Genomic DNA, 8,317 nt, shown 5'->3' on the forward strand with positions numbered 1-8,317 from the left:
TAGCCTATATACCAGTGGTGGCAAAAGAATAAAAATATATTTTATTCTTTTTGAAATCATAACGATACACAAAAGATTTAAATATCTAATTTCGTTATGGCAAAACAGAATCCACTAATTGAAAAATATTGCTTTAAGAAACTATTTTTGAATGTAAATGTCAAAACGTATCAACAATATTTGAGATAACGTGAAGTAACAATTCGAAATAATGTTTTATGCAACAATATCCAACAATCGCCTTTAAGAACAATGCTTCATTATCGAAGGAAAAATCAGACAAGAAGAAGAATTTCCAAGAACTTGTGCATTTGGATACTCACATATTTGACATTTCTATATATTTTATCATGAGTATATCATATAAACATATTTAAATTTCGTTTTCTTTAGTAGGGGAATCGATGGAGCCTTTACCATTAATGTTTGTCTTTCGTTGCTGTCTGATATTTGTTGCATCTTAGATTAACAAAACAGTTAAGAAAAATTTCATTTTTTCTAATTAAATTCTTAATATATTTTTTAAGTTCAGATTAAAATTTATTATAATTTTTAATTTAAGATAAATAAGGATTTTGGAAATCCTCATACCACTACTGAAGCAGTAGAAAAAGAGATTGATCTTAAACGGAAAAAGAAAATTCGATTCCTTGAAATTCTTGGTCGATTTCCGTCCATTCGTCTTCCCCTTCTAGTTGATATCGGGAGATAATGTAGGAGTCTTCGGTCTTCTGAACCAAAAATTTGAAAAGCATGATTCTACTATATAAATACAGCTGTGTACTGAAATCCTGTCGACTGCGCCAATTTGTAATATTACAAATTTTAATAATACAATAATTAAACTAAAAAGTAAGGCGATCACAAGAACAGATGACTTCAACGTCCGTTACACCCATGTCCGGTCTAAAAAGTGGTGACCTTTCTCTCCTCTCTCCCCTGTCCAAGCTCTTCCTTTCCCTTCGTGACCCCTCAGTTTTCCAAATTCTTGACCATCGCAGATGTGGAGTTAATGGGGAGGGGTGCTAATGAATAGCAGATTTTAAACTCTGCTTACAATTTTAAAAATTTTTTGTGAAAGTTTTTCGTCATAACTCGAGAAGTGACTGTAGATCATTAGGACTGAGCAGTATTAATATTCTGATATTTATTATACTCTTAATTTTGTACAGTTTAAAGGTTTGCGTGGAAGTAAACTATATATCCATTGCATGGTAAATAATGAAATTTATAACTAACCATATATATACAGGAGCTTCAATAAAGACCATAACAGCAGCTAATAGTATTGTATTAACAGGGAGAACTTTTACCTTAATTTTCTCGAAATACTAATTTTGCTTCTCATTCCTTTCCTCCACAGATTTCTTAAATTCAAATATCACATCATACGGCAATTAATATCTGTTAGATTAACAAGAAAATTACTAAAGTTTACATTAGAGAACTAAATTTAAAATAGGGCCAACTAAGGTTTTATAACAGAAGATTGGTTAGAATGCTACACATCATTATATAATTAACTACAGGAATTAAATTGAAGCCAGCCATTTCTCTTTCCTCCCAGGGTATTGTTCACTCGGGAACGAATAAAACTTTGTACCTGGCGGCGCGGTAATATAGGTAAATAAATATAGGTAACACTACAACTGACCACACAACAGTTAGTTTTTGAAGTTTTGTGTGGCAGAAAGCTGTAGTTCATTATCACAGGAAGAAAACTATCACCGCGTTTCAGTAAGTATCCAACCCAAAGACGCACGTGTTTTCCCGAAACAGTTTTCTTTGCCTGTGTACAGGTGGCGCTCAACTCAGTTCCAGTAGCTCTATTGTACTGCACAATATGAATTAGTGAAGTATTAAAAAAACTCATAGCAGATTGCATTCATTGTTATCATTAACTAACTTTTTGTCAAAAATGGACATACACCACTTTCAAAGAAAACGGCTCATATTTAGAATATAAAAGTCGGGGCAAGAGAGTGTATAAAATGTATTAAAGACAAGACACGTTCAATAGCAAATCAGAAAAGTGTCATTAAAAGTCGAGAGGACTTTTAATGACACTTTTCTGATTTTCTATTGAACGTGTCCTATCTTTAATACATTTTAAAGACGTAGGCAAAGAAGGTGAGCAATACTGTAATAATTTTGACTTCCGACATCTCCAAGTCAGAGACAACAGCAAATGCTGCTGGCAACATTGTCGATGAATGAGAACGTAACATGGCAAATGATAATAAAAGTTATAATCCTTATTGGCATTTACAATTTTTTTTTTTTTTAACTTGCCCTACCCCTCAAAAATGGCCTTTGGCTAAAATACTATTTTAAAGTAAAATTTCATAACAGATGGCGCCACATAATTTTAACTAGCGATATGACAGATATTGTATTCCGAAATTTTTCATGACAAAACGATGTAAATGGTGTACATTTACATCGTTTTGTCATGGCGGCATTCACACGGCAATAGACATACCATTGTGTAAAATTAGCTCACGGTAAACAGAGCTAGGGAGAGATTTAAGGGATGAGTAGGGCGCAGCAACAACGTCTTCTGGGGGTTTTCCTTCGAGTAAGCCAGAGTAGTAAAATTTTTTAAACGCGTATTGCTTTCTGCAATCGCTATAAATATTTCTGGATGTGATATTGGATATAACGCATTTTTTAAAATTCCTAGCATCGAATTATATAGATATAATAAATTTTAGACGCGATATTCTGTAATAATAACTGGAAATTAGGCCTACGTCAAGCAATACTATAAAATACGAAATTATTTCTAGAATTTCTTAACTGTAATGCAACGACGGTACGTCACGTGCGGAGGCGACGTGACAGCCATGTGACGTATTGGTTGTTGTCGATTTTCGTGAGCGCCGACTTGGTTTCTTGTACCAGGGGTCACGTGCTTTACAGGAGATCCACGGAGAAATCGAATTATCAATTTGCAATTTGGTCACAATTTCATTTTCCTGGCTGTTATGTATACATAACAAAGGAAAGTGCTGGAATCGAGTCAAATTTGACCCTCCCGAGTTTTTTGCAAATCACGTTCTGAGACTTCCCTAAACCCAAAAAAGTTAAAAATCTTAAAAAAAGTTCTGTCAATATGCATGTGTCTATGGTGTCTATTTCATTTAATATCTCAGAATGAGGTAAAGATTAAGTAATGAAATTTGGCATGGTAGCCAGGGCCGGATTTACCAATCCAGGGGCCCTGGGTACAAATTCGGTGGGGGTCCCCCTTTAAGAGTAGGCAAATTTGATGATTTAGAAAATTTACACAAAATACTGTACTTTCAATTAGATTTGAACTAGGAAGTTGTAAATTTCATTTAAAAATAAGGTTATTGTAAACATACATATATTTTATTGTGTAAAACTAATTATTTTATAAATAAATAACGACTAACCCGTTACAAAGCTATACATCCACAAGAGCCGAATTCTCGGGCTAGAGTTGGCTATAATAAATAAATAATTAATAAGACAATTTGGCACTAGAGCTTGGCGTTAGGCGCCATCTCTTACTAAACTTAATAATTATAATTAAATTAAATAAATAATTTTAATAATTTGGAACTGGAGGAAAAGAAATCGGCCCGAAGCGGGACTCGAACCCGCAACTTCTGCTATCCGTACAGACACGTTACCAGTTACGCTACCCGGACCTTCGAGTCCCGCTTCGGGCCGATTTCTTTTCCTCCAGTTCCAAATTATTAAAATTATTTATTTAATTTAATTATAATTATTAAGTTTAGTAAGAGATAGCGCCTAACGCCAAGCTCTAGTGCCAAATTGTCTTATTAATTATTTATTTATTATAGCCAACTCTAGCCCGAGAATTCGGCTCTTGTGGATGTATAACTAATTATTTTAATTTAACTGAAAAATACCCATGTGAAATTTTTTCCCGAAATTTTCCGATGTTTCATAAGTTTTTTCCGGGTTTGGTTTTCTCTGCCTGTTGCCCTCATGATTAGACCACACTAGGCTGTCGCGGTAATAGAAAAAAAAAATTATGTTTAAACATAATTTTTTTTCCGTTTTGTGGGGGCCCTGGGCACAGGTCCCAAATGTTTTTATGTAAATCCGGCCTTGATGGTAGCTTATGTATAAGGGGTGTTTATGCTATTAAATTTTGGCGATGAAAGATGAAGGGGGTGGGGAGCTAGAGGAGTGTGATGTATCCTATCTCGAGAGGTGTCGAACTTAGCATTTACAATTTATTTATTTATTTTTTAAATAAAACTCGTCTCTTCTCTCAAAATTGATCGTGAGTTTGTGTCTGACAAAGGTTGGCTGTGAGGATTCTTACGGGTTTCCTTATTAGACACGTCACAATCACATGTCTAATAAAGAATATTTTATATTCTTGTCAATATTAATAATGTATTCGTACATAGAGTATTAATATATAATTTTTAATAAATTAATTAAGAAAATAAAATATTTTTTAAAAATATTAACTTATAAAAAGAAAATTTAAACTTAAAAATTCTATTTTCATCCTTTATAACTTCATAATGAGTAGAAATATAGTGAATCTGACAACCAATAGTGTTATAACACCATAGAAATAAGTAAATCTGACAGCCAATAATGTCGTAACTTTATAGAAACAACTATCACAGACAACCAATAGCTGTCGTGAGTGCACAGCTTTTATTCAGTTAGATAACCAATAATATGCGTTATATGAAATGCGTAATTTACTTAACAACCAATTAACCAAGTTAAACGCATTTTTGACTCGAGCTTGATTCAAAGTATTATTGCATGCTTTTATTTAATTTATGTGATATTTTAACCGTTTTTAGAACATTAAAATGAGAATTTTATTTATTAAAATTAAAATAAGTTCAAATTTTTGCATAATTTCTTCCAAGTTTAACAATCACTTCTAAGTTTGCTAAACTTATGGGCGTAAGGTGCGACCCGATCACTTACGCAGAAACCAAATTAATTATTTCGATTGATTAAATGTTTAGTCCATGAAAGAACCAATATTCGACTCATAACGTCTATTCGTTTGGTTACAGCTCTACATTATACAACTATTAGGTATATAGAGCAGTGGTTCTCAAAGTGGGTTCCGCGGAACCCTTGGGTTCCATGAACAAAGTCAGGGGTTCCATAAAGCTACATTGAAAAGCAACATTTAATCATAACATAAGAAATCGGTACATATCATATCTTATGACGTTATGATTCCCACTGACAGCAAGTGTTGCCAGACTAGATTATTCAGAGTTGGTAACACTGGTGATGGCTGGCTTTGTCGGTTAGTTACGCACCAACTCTCGTGCAGGAAGGTTGTGCTGCTCTACTGTTACCACAAGAATTTCTTCTACTCAACAAATTATTTTTACTATTTTTAAAGCCCTACAATGGATCGACGGTTAAAAAAGATTAGTAAAGCAACAACATCCAAAAAAGATACAGAAATAAGTAACTTGCAAAGGAACGATCTGCAACTATTAGTTCAAAAAACACGAAATATGTTCCCTCTTGTTCCGAATGACAGCCAAGCAAAAAGAAACGCAAGTATAATCCTCAGCATTTGTCATATGGGGTGCATATACTTTTGGAATCAAACTGATCCAAGATCACTTCGATCGTTCAAATCGTGTATACAAAGGAACTACTGCGATCCGATCAATCTCCATTTGCGTATACAAACGCCATCTAGGATCAACTGGATCGCGATCAAACTAATCCGAGCGGCGGGTAGGATCGTTTGGATCGGATAAAAGAGATTAAAGATGGCGGCTTCCATGGTTGAAGTTAAGCAGTAAATAACGAAGAAACACGTTTGATTGTTGACAAAGAAACTTATTTAAAACTTATAAATGGCAAGTAAAAACATCATTATTAAAATATCAGTGGCGTGCTGTCATTGGAAGCGATGGAAGCGCCGATTCCACCTTTCAATGACCTTCCCTTGTATTTTATAAAATATAAATTTTCATATTTTAACGTACGTACTTTGCATTAATTAAAATTAATATTTTATTATAAGTGCATTATGTATCTTTTACAAATTTCTATACTACGTGTGAAAAAAACGATAAGATTGCTATTGTATATTCGAATAATTCGGTGGTGGAAGGAATGTAGAAACCGGGTCAGTTTCCAATCAGCCAGATCATATAGACATTAGCACATGCGGTTTACATAGCACCAACCTCACCCGGTATAGCTGGAGAAAGCAACACACGCATAAAGCATCTAATTTTATATCCCGGACCGGTTCTCAGCTGTTAGCCGCCTGCCCGTCAACTTCCAAGCAGCCAGATTATAGGCATTGGCGCATGCGCTTTACAGAGCATCAACGTCGCCCGGTTTAGCTGGTGGATGCTTCACACATAAAGCTTCTAATTTTATATCCCGGACCGGTTGTGGGCTGTTAGCCGCCTGCCTACTAGATATTCGGCCGCCCTCGCCCGATTATGCGAATCACGAGTAGACTAGATCAACAACGGGCAACCCCCGGCCCGCGGGCCAGCTACGGCTCGCGAAAAGTTTCTATCCGGCCCGCGAGATCTATAATAGATTATTAAATTGGAAAAATAACTAATTAATACTTATTTTTCCAATTCTTTGTAATTTTCGAAAACGATAAGAGAAATAAATGTAGTAATTAACTTTTTATTTATTTATTTCATATTTGCAGACTAAAAAAATTACGAGTCACAAGAAAGCGTCAATTAACTACTACGGCCGCGGAAAAAACGTAAAATTTATTCTGGCCCATGTTATAAAAAAAGGTTGCCTACCCTAGACTAGATTTAAAGGCCGGATGGCCGAGCGGTCAAGGTGGCAGCCTGCCGCTCTGGGGGACCCGGGATCGAATCCGAACGGGTCGAAAATCCCCAGGAATTTTTTCGGGGGGTGGTCCGTTCGGATATGTCGGGCCCCGTCCCTCACCACCCGGTCGCCCCATTGTGGGCCTGGCCGAACCCATAATGGGCCTTCTAAAAGAGGCCCTCTTAGTGCCCACAGGGCGGAAAGAGTTAAAAAAAAAAAAAAAAAAAAAGAGACTAGATTTATAACTTAACCAAACCGATAGGAGTTTACTGGCATGTTTTTATGATAGTTCTGTATAGTTGACAGGAGTTTTAAAAAAAATCCATTGATATATTTATTCTGCGTTTATTCTGCTCTCCCATCTTATATTACTTACGGATTTCAATGTTAAACCGGTGATATTACGATTTCGTACGTCCCAACTCTAAGGGGATGCAGAAAAAACGTGTACAATTCTAGTACAGTGTTAAAAAATTAACTGTTACTTTGGCAGCATCATTTTACAACCAAATTTAATAAATGAAACGTACAATGGTACAAAAAAAGCTTTAGAATTTATTTTCCTTAAATTTACGATTTATCTATCGGTTGTCATAAACATTTTTTTCACTTCTTTCCCAAGACTACAGATATTCAAGTACAAAGTAACCGGTTTCAACTTATTTCTACTTAAGAAGTAGTTAAATAATTAAGCTATTAGGAAAATAGAAACATAAATAAAACCCTGATGAAAGAGCCGAAATTTTACTTAAACAGAAGCTTAACCGAACCAATCTCTTGCCGAGTACAGTGGGGTCTGATCTCTTCGTAATATTAGATGTAATAAAGACAGAAATTTCTCCAGTTCAATGAGAGTGACCGAAAAGTTGTAAATTTTGGAAATTTCCGTGAACACTCGATCCTAAAACGAATTAGTTAGAAAACGAACGACGGACAATCTGTTAAGTTTAACATATTTAGATTTTTACAGCTATGGTGAGAAACGTTTAAAATTTACAACAACCCTGTCGCGTCCTTTGATATATACTAGTGATGCGACAGAAGAGGCATTTGACATTGACCGAATATCGGAACCCTCGGGATTTGGCACGCACTCACCTACCTGGACCGTCTCTGATTCCATTCATTAGTCACTCGTAGGGAGCTATTTCACTAAGTGGATTGTTTTAAGATTTAAAAAGTAAAGAATATTTTGTTATATTTATGTACGTTTCTTCACAAAGTTATATTTAATTATAAGTTTCATTAAAAGTATATTCGTACAATTGAAGAATTTTTTGTACTAGGTATGTATATTCATCACACATTTTGTTTTACCAAGTAAGTTTTTCTCGATAATTTTAATTTTAGCCCTTATATCGTGGCTAGTGATTCAAAAATTTATTTTAAAAAAGTTTTGGCTCAAGACCATATAACGAAAAAGAAAACATTATTAAAAGAGAAAGACCAATGCCTAAATTAAATATAAATACGTCGACAAAAAATTTCGACATTTTGACGA

This window comes from Centruroides vittatus, unplaced genomic scaffold, assembly GCF_030686945.1.
Source record: "Centruroides vittatus isolate TY-2023 unplaced genomic scaffold, ASM3068694v2 contig_458, whole genome shotgun sequence".
NCBI classification, from domain to species: Eukaryota; Metazoa; Arthropoda; class Arachnida; order Scorpiones; family Buthidae; genus Centruroides; species Centruroides vittatus.